Genomic DNA, 19,166 nt, shown 5'->3' on the forward strand with positions numbered 1-19,166 from the left:
ACGGTTGGACTCGATGATCTTTTTCCAACCTCAGTGATTCTATGATTCTATGATTCTATGATTCTATGTCTACTCTGGCATGTTTCTGGCATTGTAAGGCGGCGGCAGAAGACAGCTTCTGGAAACACACACCTTCAGGAGACGCTCCAGAGAAGGGAGGGACATTCCTATTCCTCCGTTCTTCTTCTGTCCTACTCTGTTCTTCCAGACTCCCAGGATGAACAAAGTTGCCCATATCTAACACAACTCATTACATTTCCTACGAACATTAGGTTACAAAGAACATGTAAAATCTACCCCTTTTGTGAGATTGCAAAACCTAGCTTGCACATGAGATGACTCACAAAAACTCTTTCTGTATTTTTCTGTAAAATCCTCTGTGCCCATTAGCGCATCAGCCTTACTCTCTGAGGATACAGTATAATAGAATTAGAAGTGCTTTGAAACTGCCAATCATCTTTCAGTCTGTGCAATGAAGGAGATATGTGAGAGAATGTAGCTTTTCTAGCTCTATCGCCTCAAAAATTAGTTGATAAAAAAATTTCTGTGAAACCTTTTTTCCTGTGAATGCACAAGTTTGTCAGAATTTCAAATGGAAAACTTCAAAGTGTGTTGATAAATTAAAAAAATTATAATGATATTGTTGCAAATCTTTTTTATTTTTTTATTAAATATAAAAATACAATAACATTACAAAGTCAGAACAGAGTATGTTATTAGCACAGATTACCTTTCAAAACATTTCTTTTGTGTCTGTAATTTTTTAACTGCGTGGAAGATTTTTTAGAAAAACCCTTACTTCTTCAGAATGAAGGCAAATTTTAAAATGTGAGAATTGCCATTTTTTGATCAGCTCTAATTTATCATGAGCTCACACTTTTGCTGGTGGTTTGACAACTGAGTCTTCCCTCTCACATAATCCTGACATGAAATAAATATTCCTTTTAATAACTTTGATTCATTAGCAGGAAAGGTTGGTTTCCCCAAAGTAGCCGAAATATGTATGGATTTATGACTCGGAGCAGAAGACCTCTCTAATTGATAGCAACAATTTACAGAGAGTTCCGAGAAGACTAATAGAAATGGTTATGAGGCTGGAAGACATGTATACATATAATTTCACACAGTCATAAGTAAGACATATGGGGAGAATGATAACAGTCTAAATTTTTAAAGCATATTAGCAAGAGCGATAGAGAAAAAATTGCACTGAATATCAGAAAAAAAAATTCCTGAAAATGAGCTGAATTAGGCAGTTGAATAGTCTCCAAAGGACTGATGGGAACCCAACCGCAAGAGACATTTACAACTAGACTAAGAGGGCCTACCTGGGTGACCTGCCAGGTTTTACTGTTTTCCGTGTTGGTCTTCAGAGATTTGAAATAAATAGGTACCAGAAAGTCAAAAGAAAACAGAATGCAGAAGTTTCAGATCCAAGGCTGCCTTGATATGATTATTTTATATCTTAGCTGAGATTTGCAATTTCCTGTCATCTTATCTGGATTCCTTGGTCAACTCTGGGTGTTAAGTCAATGAGATGCTGAGTGACTTACCTTGGCTGCTGGTAAAGTTAATGTGTTATAACACATTTTATACACGATGATTTATGTATTTAGGATTTTTATGTCAATAATTACTGTACGTGTTATACGACCATTTCATAAAATTACACATCACCATAAAATAACTGTATATGGCATATTTAATTTTGAACTTCTAAAGACAAAAAATGGAAGTAGTTACAATAATCATTATTTTCAATTTTATGTAGTTAAGTGGTTTTACAAAAAAAAATTAGCCTTCCAAATTACATAGTTATAATGTGTTAATGGTAGCATAACATGTCATTACATTATGCAACTTAATTTCATAGATATTATATATAGTTGGATATTTTAGACTCTTTTATCCTTACAGTTATTACAAGACGCTAATTTCTTTGAAACCATATTCTGTTTAACACTTATTCAGTATAACCTTTGATGATTCAATTCATTTGGACACTTGGATCACAAGAGAAATTGGCGCTATTGCCTCTATTCCTTATTATGAAATGGGAATGGTGCTCCAGCTCCTGCAGTTTTCTCTGTGCACTCGTGACTCCTTTCTTTTTTATTTTTCCCTGCTAATAAAACATGTTCCACTAAGATGGCTAGTGGGTCCAGGGTGCTGCTCAGAGAGAAGGTGAGGATGAAAGTCATCTTGTCTGTGCTCTTCTAATGATCACCTGTGAGGCTTGGATTCATCCTATCTAACTTACATAACTGTACGTCTAATCTAGGTACTTCAGTTAAGTGCTTGGATTTAGATGGGATGGATCTGGGACTAAAAGTCCATATGTAACTAAGATATCTAGGGTACTCAGACTTTTTAATGACGCCATTGCACCATATTGTGCTGTTGATCCATATGTGCAATTAAAGAGAACTCAAGGGCAAGAATGGTCTTGTGACAAAAAACAAAAGAACTAATAGTGCAAAAATTGACCAAAACTCACAGTTGTTTACAACAATGAAGAACTTCAAATTCTTCTTCTGATGTATCTCCTTGCTTTTCTTTACATAAACTTAATCTCTTTTTGACCCACCCAGTGCCTCAAAGCATTCAGAGCCCTTTGGATTTTTAATTTACCATCTTCTCTATTTACTTTTCCTCTCAGGTCTGTTGTCTAAAAATTTTAATCAGTATGGAATTAATTTTATCCTCAAGGTCACTAATGAATATATTGAATAATGCTGATTCCAGTTCCTGACTCCTAAGTACTCCCATCAACACAGCCTCCCAGTCAGTTGCAGCTACATTTGCAATATCTCTTTATCTGCTGACTATGAGTCATTTCTTTCTTCAGCCATACTTAATTATGGCTGCACAGGAGTATGTTTCATCAGTATTTAAAAGACTTTTCCTTGACCAAGTTGTTGCTAACGCAAAGGTAACTTCATGGCCGTACATTTCCTTGTCTCTGTCTAGCATGTCTGGTTGGAGGACAGTATACAGAGCAGGGAGACAAATCTGATGAGTCTTCTCCACGCTGCCTATTGGGAATGATTTCTGACACATGAAGTCTCTCAAACCTCGCTCAGACACAGTCTTGGAAAGTTAAATCAACATGGGCCATAACTGGGCTGGGAATGATGCAGTGCAACCAGCAGTCCTGCGCTTGCACCCATGCCTGGCCCCCCTTTCAGTCAGCATAGCCAAAGCATGGAGGCAGGAATGCCAGGCTCTTTGTTTCTTCTTGGAATAATGCATGACTGGAAATGTGGGGCCATAGATAGCAACATAATCCACAGCACTGCAAGATTTCTTTTTTTTTTCTTTTTTTTTTTGAGAATTAACAGTCCATTTCACAAAAGCAGTGGTTTTAAAAGAGAGCGTGCAGTTACAATAAATCAATTACTTTAAACCTGTAAAGGAAAGTGTTTCAAGGCATAAAAAGAAAGCAGAAGAGAGTAAAGCATCACACAGTACAGATAAGAAAACATGATCTTTGCCTAAGGACCTTCCCCATGCAGCAGAGTAAGATGGGTATTTTAGCTGTGACTCAGTGTAGTGTGGCATCTCAGTCTTTTCTCCTTGCACTATGAGAAGTCCCATGCTCTACCTGCACTGTAGTTAAAGCCTTATCAGTCTGAGATTCCTATATCCCCTTCCAATTATAAAGTAATTGTTTCTATCTAAATTACTCCATTATGCAATCTTGGATGGCCATACTTTACAAACAATGGTTAGTTATGATTGATACTTTCTTTATAGTTTCTTTCTCTGCTTCAAGAAGGAACTATTTTACCAGCCTCTGCTGAAGGCTACTGGAGTCACTTCCTTTTTTTGGCACTACAAATTGTTGTATAAGACTCTGAATTTCCTACAGCTACTTCACATCTAAACCACTTTGCAGAGTCAAACTGAAGTCAATAAACCCCTCACCGAGGTGTAGAGGCACTGTACTAATGGATGCTAACAACAGAGCCTTATGCAGGACAGCAACAATGAAAATATAAAGAGAAATCTGTTCATGTATCTCTCTCTCTTTTTACCAAAATGAATTCCTTCAATTTGCTAGTATAAAATGATGCTTCATGAACACATCATCTAAACAGTTATGAAATACATGTAACAACTCTAATCTGTCTTCAGACTGGGACTGTGCATAGGCTGCTATGTGATATGTAATATCAAAGGAACAAACCTGTCTCTAAATTCATTATTAGTCCTGGTAATATACTCTGTCTTTCCATCATCTGAAAAGTTGGCAAATGTATGCTCTGCATCATCAGTGTAACGATATTCATCTAACATTGTAATGCATATCTCCATAGCACTTATTCTACATACCAACATAAATCATTGCCACTCTGCACTCAGCAGCATATGTATTTTTTACCAACTATAACCCAACCCAACCCATCTGGATTTTAAATGCAGATCACAAATGAAAAAATAAATTATAATATATATGCAGGATTCAATGTGCACACAGCTATATTTTGAAGAAATACACACTTTGAATCAGCTAGTATTGACAACAAACTGTTCTTTCAAAATAAATGCTGTACCCTGGACAGTTGGTCTATGAAATTTTCAATGGGAGTTTAATGACTGATTTTTTATGTTGACATTTTTTATATCCTTTTTTTGTATTTTAGGGATTTTGTACAATAGATTCCAAAACAATTCAAATTAACGATACTTTTTAATTTTCCTTAAAAACTCTGCTGACTCAGAGGACAAATCTAAAGCCTACCCATTCTGTTTAATACGTCCCAGGAAGCATGCAAAGTCAGGATAAGGCTAATTCAATAGAAGTATTGTCAAAACATCAAAAAAAGGATCTCTTTATCTGTAACTGCCACCAAGCTGAATGGTCCATAGAGATCCTCGGCACAGGCAGTTCTTTTTCTCAGCAGTTTCTTCTGGCTTGAATAACTAAGTATTCTGTTTAAATGGATGTTTAGACACCCTCAGTCAGGAATTGCCTTGATTCTCAAACCAGGACTGTCTGCAACATCTGCACGTTCTCCTCTTCCCGACTCCTACTTTTACACTTCCTCCCAGAAAAGATGGTTTGCTCACCAGGGTGACATGCTGCGCTTGTTTTCAGTGATAAGTTCTGTGTCAGACTATTACACCACTGCCAATATTTCCAGCTACTTAAATTCAAGGAAATCAGCACTTCAGGGCTTTTCTAGGATTTTGGGTGTCTGGTTGGATATTGTACTAAGAATTTTCACACTTCACATTCTACCGCTACCATTGCAAAATCAGTGCAACTCTTGATTAATTGAAGATCACAAGTAGTACTTGAAAAATTTGCTTGCAACAATCACACACTAAATAAGCCATCATAATGGATAACAAAAATGTCCTTTTTTTTTTTTTCCCAGCAAGGCAGTGCACACACCCCTGAATCCTGCTTTGGATACAACTGCAGACTTGGATATACAAGAAGTGCTAGATACAGGCTTTCAGCTATAGCTTTGAAGATTATCTTAATAACAACAAAACCAAAAAGTTTTGTACAAAACCCCCAGAGATTATCTTTTAATGTTTTGGTCTACAGAATTACATGACCTGTGGGTTTATGGGTATGAGCACATTCAATTACTTTCCTTAGGAAAAGTTTTTTCCTCTTACTCTAAACTGGATATGAAGCTGCATCTTCTGATATGTGTTTATACATTATACATTTCCCTTCAACTCTAACTCTTCTAAAGGAGTAATTACACATTTCAAATCTTTAGAATAAGCCAGAAATTCCAGTCTTTAGCCATTTGCCAGTCAGCAAAAGCTACTGTGATTGTGAACTACTAAGGAGAATGTTCATTTTCCTGGATACTCAGCCACTTTTCATCCTGCAAGTCCATTGAAATATTATTAGTACTATCTTTCCTGTAACATTTTTCATCAAAACTCATGTGAGAACACTTCATAGAGGAGGTAAATATCTTATTCTATTTAAGAGAGAGAGAAATCAAGATATAAGGAGGCTGATTATCTTCCCCAAAGTCTTTCAGTGGATGAATAGCAGGAGTACAACCTAGGCTTCCTGATGCTCTGTCCAAATAATGCTACATGTTGATAGTCATGCCTTACTCTGCAAAGAAACCAGTAAAACTATAATGACATCACAGCTTTGGAGGCAACCAACACTTTCTTGAGGCAGGTTTTAAGTAATAGTCCCTAATAACATGTTGCTTGGTTGGTTCATTTTTGTTACAGTGACAACAGATCACACAAGGCGCATTAGCACACATCGGAGCTACTTTCCGACACTGGCACTAGAAGCAGGACAAACATCAGCGAACCAGTGGACACGAGTAGTTGGTGAACCTAAATCGTGCTCAGGAACAGGATTCCACCAAACAGGATTTTAGCTCCTTAGGTCAACAGCAAGCTTACTTCCACAGCACTTAAAAAAAAAAAAAAAAAAAGAGGGATTTTAATGAATCTTTTAGATATGAAAACAAACAATATAACAATGGAATAGCTGCTGTATTTTTTAGCTGTTATATTAAGATCCATTTATTTTAAATGGTCATCTATATTCTCCTTTTAGTTGCCACAGACATTGAATTGGCAGAAGCAAAGCTAGACGATGTGTCAGATGGGCCATTTAAATTTTGCTGTGAAAGGAGTTAATAATATTCCCATTTAAACAGTCATTTTTGAGTTCCAGGATTAACAAGCCAATGAGGAAAAAGGTCCATTCAGAGTTTCCAGGTTTTCTTTTGGCTAATGAAATGCAATTTACACTTGGATCACATAGGCAAGGTTTTACTTGTTTTAAAACAAAGAACATCATCTTAGAACAAGTTTTTATGATAATAAAATGTGGACCATGCATATCCTATACAGACAAGATCCTGCTTTTCAGTGATTGGTAAGATCGCACTTAGGAGAAAGAAGACTTCAACCCAGATATTTTCTCTCGATTCAATATTTAAAAAGAAATTTTGGCATATCTGGGTATTAGCACATCAGCTCTTTCAGGCTAACCTCATCTAGGTCCACACAGTCATAATCTAGACCTTCAAACACATCAAAATAAGTAACAGAAATAAAGAATTATCATTAACCAGTTTGGGCAAGATTACCAGAATTCCCATTTTTATTTCAAGTACTGCATTTTTTCATTGTACCTAATATGTCTTTTATTTTATTACAGTCATATGTTGAAATACTTTAACACCAGAGTCCTACAAAAATTTCCTCTTTTAAACTGAAATAAACTCAAGCCCTCTGTGCTCGCAGGAAGAACCTGGCTTTTCTGTTTTTTTACCTTTAAATACAAATGCTTTCCTATAACCACAGCCTAGCAGGGAGGCAATGCCACTTGGCAAAAAAGTTATATTAAGTGCACTTGCTGGAACTGTTTATACTTTGTTCCTGAGAAATAGATTGAGTACTTGATAGTATAACACAATGAGAGGTATGGGTGGTGGAGATCGGATCGGATGCTTGGGCGGGGGGAGCGGGGAAGTGTTGCTACCCCAGGAATTTATTTTTAAAGTGTCTGCTATTTCATGCAATCTGGTCTATTTCAAAGGCAAACAATTTGCTCTTCAGAAGTATCTTTATGAGCCCCAAGGGATGAAACTCATCCCTGGCAGAAATGATTTAGCAGTATCCAGAGAGGGGGTGAACTCCTTGAGAGGCAAGGGAATAATTTTTTGAAGGGTGGCAGAATTTTAACAAGGGCCTCTAGTGAGTTCTTGTGAACCCCTTTCAGCACATCACTGTTTTATTAAAATATTCTTCTCAAAATACTGAAACACTGACAGCTCCTGTAAGCTTGCCAAAAATTGAGTAAGGAATAAAAATAAAATGTTAACTTGACATGTGTGAATAATTTTGATTTGATGATAACACCTTTTGGAATCGAGGCCATATTCAAAGCTGACTCGTAACACATTCACATTTCTAAGTTACATGAAATAACTCAAACTTTTCAGGCATTGTTCTGGAGCAGTGAAAGGAGGAGATGTTAGGAGCCGAGCTCAATCTTTCTTCTGAGTTAAGTGAAGATTAAAAACATTTTAGGTCTTCCTGTCTAAACCTAGAGGGGCTAAGGTCATATCTGGTATGTGCGAAGCAGGTTGGTTAATGTGGGCTGGCTGGTTTAAGTAACCAACTGCAATCAGACAAACTGGGTAAACACCAAAGATAATTTTGAGATAATTGATTTCTGAATCTGGACAAAGTACTGAGAATATATTGTAAGGAACATCCATATTCTGGTAGGATTCAGCATTGCATGGTCTTGCATGGGTCTGTTCTACCTCTGTGTCTCACCCAGGCTTCTTCACACAGTCAATGAGAGGCAAGGCAAGGACGAAGCTCAGATGAATGATAAGAACATCTTTGGGCAAACCCTTCAAATGTTTGATGTAAAGATCTCTCTAACAAAGACCAGCCATGCACTGTTTTACACGCCCCACATCTTATCACCACATTAGAACCTCAGATGTTTAGCTTCAGTGGGGTAACACTGAATTGGCTTTATTTTTCCCTCTGTCCCACCATGCTGTTGTCCTTGCTCCTGAACTCTTGAGGAGTAGCTGCCACTTAATGACAGCAAGGCTGGCAGTGGAATGGCTGTCGGTAGTGTTAATTTATCTATAATTAGATAAATGAATATGAATAACTTCTACCACAGTCAAACGTATCTCCTCACAGCTATAATCATGGAAACACACCTATTACAGCAACAGGGCTGCAGGGTTCTACTAGGTACAAGACTACTTTTACCTAGAAGTCATTCTCTACTTTCTAGTGTAAAAAGAGTGTTCTTAGGCATTGTATTTTTAGATATTCCTAAGGGCTTTTCAAGGGACTCTGACCTCCTTTGGGACAGTTTCTCAGCTAGACAGGGCTGCTGCATACTGTCTTGGGGGAGTAGTGGCATTTCTCTCTAACGCATGTGACTTTCTCTTGGGTCCAGTTTATAAGTCAAAGTGATTAATAAAGTCCTCAGAGCTCAGTCAATTGTGTAAAAACACACGTGACACAAACCCACCATCCCTTATTTGGCTACTGATTCAGCCAACCTGTAGATCCCTCTGCTTGGCTGAGTTATGCAGTCTGTTTTGGGCTTGTGAATAGATTTTAAACCCCCACTGAGGAAAAAAACACAAGTGAACTTTGGCATATTTCCATCACTTCACTGGCTCCCGTATGTATTTAATTTATTGTGGATCTGAGGTATAATATTAGAGTGTATATCATTATTAATATGGCACAGGCCATTTTTAGCTCCTACCTGAAGGCATGAGATAGCATTGGTAAAGACTTTCAAGTCTAATGGGCAAACAATAACTGGTACGTGAACTACCATTCCATGAGTCCAGAGGAGTTTGTTTACCAGAGACCAAATTCAATTGCTTCGTTTTGAAAAAGAGCATTAGGCCAGACTGGTAAAAGTAAGGAAATAGGTAAATGAGGTGCTCTGGACCATACTTTGTTGCCATTTGGTGAACACACAAGATCAATGTTAATGCATTTTAAATAGAGCTGGCTCCCTATTTTAAATGGTTCTACTTAGGTATTCTTCTCTTTCATGTATGTGCAGATTTTGTATTTGTCCTGTTACTATACAGAGCACAGGTCATGCAAAATGGGTGAGGAATGAATGAGGAGGATTTAGCTGGGTTCAATGAACAAGTTATACCACCTCTCTTTTCCTGAATATAGAATGTTTTTTTACATTATATGCATGAAAGCAGGTTAATAACATATTACAGTTGAAATGCTGGTCTCACCAAAGTTAACAAATTGGAGTTCAGACTCCTATTGCAGATTAAACACAGTCCTGTTACATTACCAAAGGGTCTTCAAGTGTATGAAGGCATAATTTACTGACATTACAGAAATAGATGCCGTTTGACTGTATATTGTAGAAATTACATGCTAGAAGATGTATATGCTGGAGGAAGATTTTAAATCTCTATTAGGAAATTATTTGACAGAAAACCTGAAAATGGGAATATTTGCCCTGATTTGCTATTATACGATCTCTTAATTTAATATCTAATAAGTTTTCCCAAATGCCATATTTATGTAAAATTATCTCATTAAGTAATCCATCCTGATTAAACTTTCTCTCTCACTGTCTGTAATAAACACTGTATTCTTTCTTCTTGGATGTGTCTTCTCAACTGCTAATTTCTACCTTCTTTTTCCTCTTTTTCTGTAATAAGTCTCCCTTTCTCTACTTCCATGATATTCTGGCACAGCCTTCTCTTAACTGCAGCCTTCCTACTAGCTGTCTCCCTGTGCTCCTCATGACTCTCCAAAGTCTCATTTTTCTTAAAAAGGAGCAACCAGTCCTGACCAGCTCTTTCCTAGAACTGTAAAGTCCCAAATCCAGCAAAATGCTACATGCAGGACTAGTTTCAGTGCACGTCAATGACGCTGACAGGCTTACCTACAAGTAAAGCCAAGCACACAGCCAAGGGCGGGCATGGCTCAAAACTTGCCCAGCTAATCCTCAGGCCACAGATCATGGCACAGAGCACTTGTGTTGTTTCCCATAGTCACACAGATTAGATGAGACGTTCACAGAGAGGAATCCATTTTCAGCCCGAGGAAATGGGGCAAATACAGTGGTAATGGGAGCAAGGACAGAGGGGATGAAAGGCAATGGTCAGCAGGTGGCAGGAGGACACACGTTTGAGACTACCATAGTGGCTCGTGCCCAGAGCAGTAAAGTATTAAGGCAAAGTTGTAACACTCTGGTAGGAAGGTGAGTGATAGGGTTGAGCAATGGTTCCTGACTTTTTCCTGGAAAACAATGTCCTAGAAGTACTTCCCATACCTTCTCAGAAAATTGGGAGGATCAGCTCTCACACCTTTTTTAGCTAAAAAACGTTGTGCTGGTTTCCTAATCTGCTCTCACAACCTCTCAAAATTTTGAGCATAGATGAAAAAGATATCAAAGATATTGAAATAAAGAGCTACAGTGAGAACCTACAGTGGTCTGTATGCCCGCACACTACGACACAGAGGAGCCTGGTCCCAATGAAGGGTCACTGCACTGACCCAGCTCTGTGTCACTGCCACAGGACACCTTTGGAATAACAGCAGAGCTGCACGAGTGCGTTGTGCTTATTCGTTTGCCTTGTGGATGCTCAGATTGTGGCAACCTGTAATCTCCCAGCAGTCTGACACTCAGGACAGAACAGCCAAGCCTTTTTTCATCCCAGGTGTTGACCCCTAAAGGGCACCTAGAGAAGCGGTAGCATGTTTATGGGCTAGGGAGAGTGAGATGTGTATCTTGTTTCCACCTGCTCAGACTTGGAAGACATCACCTCCCTTCAACAGCTCATCTGGCTGCTTCAGGCTCTGGCTTCAGGCCACCTCATGACGGTACATGCGTACAATTATGTTATCATTTCGAATGACAATTCATGACAAGGTGCTAGTAGGGTGATAGTCCTTCTTGCATGGTCCACGTCTGCAGATTATTATAAACACTGACTGTGAGACGGGGCCTAATACTTCTTGCAGTCTTATCTGTCCAAATGTACTGACTTTTACAGTCTTTATCGGTGTAATTCACAGAATTTGACCCATTGCTTTTAGCCGCAGGAAAAAAATTAGGATGCTGTGGGATAATGCGTTTCAGTTAAAAAGAAGTCTTTATGCTGCCTCGTACTAAAGTGAATTCACTGAGGAAAGTATCTCTGGAAGTTCTATTTGTGAAATATCCTCTAGCTTGACATACTGTATGAGACTAATTGAGCAATAGTGTTGCCAGTCATTGCTACTTAATTGTGTGATTGCTGCAGAACGCACAGCCCCACAGCACACTCACCGCCGGGTGTGCAACCTGGCTCTGAGAGGTTATACTGCCAGCGAGCTGAACGGGGATCCCCAAATACCCCCAGACTGCAAGCCAAGTACTAACAAAGCGATAATTTTTTAACTGCTTTCCTTCCCATTTACATTGCCTTGTCAGTGTGGCAACTCCAACAGTTTTTCATATGAAATCAAATGAATTAAGGAATCTATGGATTTTTAATTCCGTTTCTGAAATGAATTTTAACAGGTAACAAGTTGAACCATGCCCATTTTTTTCCGAGTGCACACTTTTTTTCCACAGAGAGGAATGATTACGAACAGAGCTTCTAAAAAATATATGTACCTTTCATGCTAGAACGTCCAAATTTCCATTTTAAGTTCATTTAATTTCTGAAAGGCCAGTAACAGAAAGGGAAATTATTTTTATAGGAAGGTCTTATTATACACTGTTGTGTATTCTCACAGTTGTCAGCATTACAGTCATTTCATTACAGTACACATTTAAGCAGAATACACTTTCAGTCATCCCAGATGTTTAGCTGCAAACTCTGCATTGGAAATTAGACATCCTAACTTCGGTTTTAGACACAAAAAGCTAAATGATGTTTCCTTCACTAGGAAGTCCATAAGAGTTAATGAAAGGGAATAATACTTTAATGATTTGCATTTTAGAGCTAAAGGAAAGATGCTCACATTGGCGCTCAAAGAGGCTGTAACATGCAGGACTTCCTCCGAGAGCATTTCTTGACGAAGGGAGAGAGTGCCATGCTGTGACACAAGGAACCCTTTTCAGCAGCGTGTGCTTGAAAGTGCGACCAGCGCCAGCAATATTGCTGATTCAGAAATTTGGTTTATCTGAAAATATGTCTCACTAACTATTTTTGGTAACTCAAAGAAAACAACAGATTTGTAACACCTGTGCTTGCTGCGGGCCATGAGGCTAAAGGTTTGGAAGGCTTCCCTGAGAGGCTGGTCCCTGGTGCCATCTTGTGTCGAGACTGGATTCATCCCCACCGGTGAGAGAGGCCGGTGGTGGAGCGCTGGCACCGCTGCAGCCGCATTTCTCTGCCTCGGGAAAAAAAAATCATACCTCCATCCCTTCAGTAGTCAATACCGACTAATTGCTGCAGAGCGCATCTCTGCCACCACTGCCCTGGAAGTGTCATCACTAAGTGCAAGGGTTCCCAAAAGATTTTTTTTTTTTACTTTAAGTTAAACGACCGATAACGTGAGTATTCTTTTTGCCTATATTACTCTGGTGACATCACAAGCCTGAATTGGTAGAATTCCTTTCAATGTGTCACTGGTCAGTTGAATTCTTACCATTGTCCTTTGAGGCTGTTTAGAGGGCAAGATTTGAGAGCTCACCACTATTTAATACAGGTGACAACCGAGAAATATGTATCTTTTCTGTAACAAAAATGCACAGCAGAAAAAAGATCAATGGCATACACCTGCCAAGCACTTGAAATTTGATGTATTTAAAAGCCAGTCATCTAATTTTCTTGTTTCAAGGGTGCTGAGCATTTACTGGGAGCATTCTGAGTGCCTTGATACTAAAAAAAAAAAATCCCAGGGACCTTATTTGGGTATTATGAATTTAGTTACCTAATTTTGGCCACATGCTTTTTAAGGCATGGAGCTTTCCATGAAAAGGAGCCACTGCCTGACCCATTTAGGAACCAGTGAAAAGATAAAAGAGTGTGTCTGGATTTTCTTTGTGTACTTGAAGTGATTATACTGTATGCAGCACTGTTCTAAAGCATTAAAAAAATTGGCTTTATTTGAGTATTTTATTTCTATATGTTTCTAATATCTGTATACTTCCTAGTTTTAACTAGGCTAGCAAGCAGAAATACTGTAGTGCCAGCAGAGCTGTTCTTCTTGTCCTTTAATCTGACCCAGACGAGAAACTACTAAAGATCTCACAAGGAAATCCAATCTTTGGAAATTACCAGCATGAATTCTCAATCAAATAGGCCGAGGTAACTTCTGATAAGCTTCTGAACCCAGCCTCGAAGGCTTTTGATGTTCATTCGTAGTATATAGTACTATCTATAACATTTGCTACTTCTACTCCCTGCAAGCACGCTTCACCTCTCTCTCTGCATCAGTTATTAATCCTATTTTTTCCCTTTTTGAGCGTGTAGCTGTGGCTCACCTCTAATTTTGTTACATTGCTTTATTTTTAATCACATTTGCCGTTCATGTAAGGTGTTAGATTGATAGTGCAGGAAACTAAAGTCCTCCCTTTATTGAAAGGACAAGTGCAATACACGCATCAATGGAATAAATGAGTCCTTATACTACCTCACCTGTAGTTAGGTTAGTGCAAACCAGAGAAGGAACCTGTTCAGACATAGGTGCCTTTGCTATAGAAAACCAGAGTCAAATAATACAGTGAAAATAAGCCTGGCGCCGTGGAATATAACAAAAATTATTCAGGTCATAACTGCCCATGCACTACCCCCAGAGATTTAATATATTGCATCCTCCCCTAACGCTAGGAGAAAAGATGGGTGTTCAGCCTTATTTTATCCCCCCCCCCCCCCCCCGTTTTTGCTCTTCTAGTTTATTTCCATCATCAGCTCTCAAGGATGTGCAGAGCCAACACCTGCATGCTTTGCTCTGACTACAAGCACGTACCAGTTCACCTTAACTGTAGTCTCTGAGGTGAACAACTTTATACCACATCCACTCTGCATTTCACTTAGGTTTTCTAATAAGTGTTTTCTTTTTGTGAGGATATATCTAGCAAGTTTCAGCGTATTAACCTAGAGAAGTTTCCTGAATTATTCCTTATCTTTCCAAGCTCTTTGCTATACACTTCTTCTAAAGCGGTTTCGTACACGTACACACTTAAGTGCGGCTGGGATTGAATGTAAAGAGTCATTATGGTGTTCTTCACAATCCCATTGCCATATGAGGCAGTAAGTACACCCTTGTGGCTAGTGCATCCCAGTGGCCCGATCCTTCACTGTCTTGCACCTGTGGGAGTTATTTAAACCACTACAAAATGGGTGTAAATTACTACTGCGCCTGAATGGCAGGATTTCCTGCCTCACACTCTGCAGAGGCAATAATGACTAGATAAAAGGGCAAAGCAGTGGAAATATCAGAGAGGGGTTTTTTCCCGCTTCTGTTCCTGTCATTCAAGTCCTCAGTTCAGGGGAATTGCTCCGGCCTCCCGAAATACATCCTAACCCCGTGGGTGGGCAGCCAAGCAGAGGGAGCGAGGGCAGCCCTGAGGGGGCAGCTCCAAGCCTGGGCAGACTCCCAGGTCTGGGTATATCCAGAGAGTGTTGAGTACTCCAACACTGTAGTGTTACCAACAGTTTGTCAAATGATAGGCAGTATTCAGGTACACACAGTCCCTGCAATGGGGCTGGCATCAATACTTTTTTCAAAGCTACTTTAGTGCCACCAGGAAAAAACATCAGATCCACTGGAGTCTCCGTTTCTTGCAGCAAATCACAAATATGCAAAGACACATGTACAGAAGGACAGAGACATACCCTAACACTATTGTTAGCCGCAAAGTTTTAAGAAAAAATCATCACTCGTATGACAACGAAATGTGTATTAGGGTGATATACACAGCGCTTTCACTCCCGTGCCTGAGGAGCCCTTTAGGGCCTGATCCAAAGCAAATTGAAATCATTGTAATCCCTCTGTTTGCTTCAGTGGGTTTTGGATCAGCCCCTGAAGCTGTCCAGCAATAATTAACCTATAGGGGAATCATCTTTTTATTAGGGAAGATTGTTAGGATTTATGTATAGAGAGATCTCTAACCTTGTACATAAACCTGTACTTTTCTCCTTTATCCAAGCTAAGAAAACTTGCATTTTGGATTTTGTGAAAAATAATTAGCATTTCATACGCTTAGGAGGAACTGAAAGTACACTTAATTATAATCAGTTACAAGATGTTATTCACCAAGTGTTTCCATGCTTTTATTCATCTTTCAAGCATGGCAAACAAGAAATTAATTACTAAAGGTCTTTCAAATATTCCAAGCCATACCTTAAATGACTTTAAAGAATATAACATTCCTCTGATTTCAAATATATAATTTCTGGTGAAATACTGGAATAAGGACTGAGCTGGCCAGCAATGGAAGTCCTTCACTCTAAGCCAGCCACATCTAATTATAAAAGATGAAGGCTTTGAAAATTTACATAATTGCTAGCTCTGGTAGGGGTCGGTAACATATTTGCATTAGCTACTTATGCTTCATACCAACACTTTTAAGTACCACTTATCAAAAATAAGTCTACCAAGTCAGAGGTGCGTAGGTGGCTAAATAAAACCTGCTAAATATGGGTAGCACCACCTCTTTACGTCATGAAGAGATATATGGGCTTTGACACACGGGGTATTTTCTTTGTCTTGTTTGTCACTTACACATTAGAGTAATAGGTACATTAGAAATGCTCTTGATAGGAACTAATACCTTCTGCTCCTTTAGCGTGCATCTGTTATAGCTATTTACTGTGTTTCTGTACACAGAATTTGGTTTAATTTGCACTCCAGAATTTCCCTCTGTTCCCCTCTCCAGCTCGTTTCTCAAGCCATCAGTCTAGACGGTAGCATGGATCCTTAAAACAGCAGGATAAAAACCTTCTAGTCTAAATATCTCTCTCTAATTCTTCCGTGATTATTTCTCTTTTTCATAGAGTATAAAAATTCTGCCAGACCTATAGGTATATGATGTGAGAACTGTACAACAGAAAATGACAGACCAGCACATACATTTCAAAGGCTCTGTTTAGAAAAGAGTCACATTATGTTACAAACAGGTCTTTTTCTTATTATGTTTGATGTCAGCAAGCGAGCTTTAAGGAGCCTGACACTGTTTGAACTTTTTTTTTTTAATTTATTTTATTGTATACGGTGATTTGATGGTTTTTGAACTCTGGATCAATTTGGTGACATTGTGGCTGATCCATTTTATCCTTGCTTTGCTGGGCCACTCTTTCGTTCTGAGGCTCCAGTCTCCCATTTTCCTCGAAAGGCTCATTAGGCCTGATCTCTTTTAGCCTTTTTGCTTTTTCTCCTTTCTTCCCCACACTGGACTCTGGTTTGCTTTATTCCTTAGGTCCCCCCATAGGTTAAGCCTAAGCTCTTATCCCCTATTCTCTTTAACTCACAGCCAGCATTTGATTCTGTTTTTTTAACCCTCTCTATGAATTACCCAGCCTGGGCGCAGCCCCATCACGTTGGAAACTCTGTCTGTGTGAGTCACAGCTTAATTTGCACAATGAAGGGTAATGATTTTACCCAGAGATGCCTGACACAGAAACCAAATTGAGCAACTTCCAGTAAGGCTGTTGAACAAAAAATAATCTTCTGGGCTGCTACGGACTTCTATACAGTGAATAAAATGCCCAAGGTCAAAAGTTTAAGTAGTTAAGTATTTTAAAGAATTATTTGCAGAAAGACTACAAATAAATCACTCTTGCATGAATCTGGGAATGTAGATTTGGCTATTTGTTCTAGCACGTTGTCCTGTTTTCTAACTACTTCTCACATAGAGAAGATGAGGTTCCTGCATTATTTGTGCTATATTGATGAATAAATAGACGTAAGGCAATGCCTTTTAGAGCACATAGATGAAATACAATCCATCACACGCTGTTCCTCAAGCACTGCCAAAAAAACACATGGAGAGAAATCAATCCATTTACCTGATTTCGTAGCAAAACAAAATATTTTAAACTTAGTTACTGCTTTGATGTGAAGACAAATACAAATTTAAATTTCTGGCTGCTTTGTCTTTTGTAAGGTTTCTTTGCTGAACCTACTTTTGCTTCTCTGCCACCTTTCCATCACCTCCATCTTCTCATCTCCTGTCTTAACAATGTGAGAGTACCTAGACTTTATTCCCAGGTATATTTCTTGCTGAATTTAGTTGAATTCTGTGTAGGACAAAGCAAAGATGCAAGATATTTGGTGATAACACTGGGTTACCAGGGAGCAACTTATTACCATGGTCGCTTGACACTTCACGATGAAAACCGTCCCATCTTGGTCAATTCCATTTATAAAAGAACTATCAGTGATTTAGCATCACTTTGGAAGACATGTTCACTTTTATGTAAGCTATCCATGTTTGAGACTGTTTTTTAAGGTTTGTTTGGTTGGTTTTTTTAAAGAAGCTTGTTGTGGGAGCTCAAACCATCCCATTCAGAAAGGCCTATGAAAGAAGTTTAAATTCCCCATGATCATACAGAGTAATATGATTAACAGATTAGATTAACAGAACAATCAGGAAACCCCAGAAATGCTCAGTAAAAAATCTAGAATTGATTTACATATAGAAATCTGATGTAGCCATATATGTGTCTGAAAAATGGTTACAAAAATTTTCATCTCAAGGGTATGCAAAAGATCTCTGAAGATGCCCTCAAAAATCTCATATTTCACTGATTGTACAATACATTTCCAGTCAGTGTCCAATGTTGCAAAGCAACAGTTTGTGAAGTTAAATGCAGGCTTGTGGGTTTGTATGATCTGTTGTCTTTACAAAGTGCAGACTTCACAGAAGGGGATCACAGCAGTCCAACTCCTGGACAGCTAGCTCACACCGATAGTGCCAAAACTCACTTCTGCTTTTCTTAGATTTTGGTAGCAGTACAACAATAACTCTTAGAAATACATTTTTCAAAGGAGATACCAGATTAGTGATAGAAGTTCCAGATTAAAATAGAAGAAATCTGAGTGGTTTTTAATAACTGATCAATTAATGGGGATCACAAATTATATATGAGTTTTCATTCATATATAATTCATTTCCTTGAAGGCTCAGTCTGCTTTGCATTCTCTGAGCAACCACATATCTATATTTATATATAGATAGATAGACACACACACGGAAGAATTAGCCAAAGGCATCATAAAGAGGAAGACTTCATGAACACCTTCAAAAGAACTTACTTTTCAGAGATTTATTTCCAAAGGTTTCTATTGCTCATCACAGTGGATACCAGAGATGGGAACTCTCCCTTGGATAGCAGAAAAATGAGGAATGAGCCACCTTCAGAACTGTTTGGTCTGATTTTCTGGTGCCTTGGAAGTTTTTGAAGATTAGTCACTCTTATTTCATGAGAACTTTTTTATTCACTAGAAATAGATTTTTTTTTTCCTGTTACTGCAATTTTTTCTATCACTTCAACAGGAAATTATTTATTCAACCTCTTTTAATGAAGTAATTCTTAAGACTTTTCTATTGCTCTAAATAATCCTTCATTACCTATATTTCTATATTGCTCTTTATTTTAACTGAAATTCTATTTCTCATGGTAAGCTTCTTACACAGGGAAGAATTTATAGCGGCAGGGGGGGGGTGGCCTAAGCATAAAAATACC

Source organism: Aptenodytes forsteri, unplaced genomic scaffold (assembly GCF_000699145.1).
Source record: "Aptenodytes forsteri isolate BGI_AS27 unplaced genomic scaffold, ASM69914v1 Scaffold255, whole genome shotgun sequence".
Lineage (NCBI taxonomy): Eukaryota > Metazoa > Chordata > Aves > Sphenisciformes > Spheniscidae > Aptenodytes > Aptenodytes forsteri.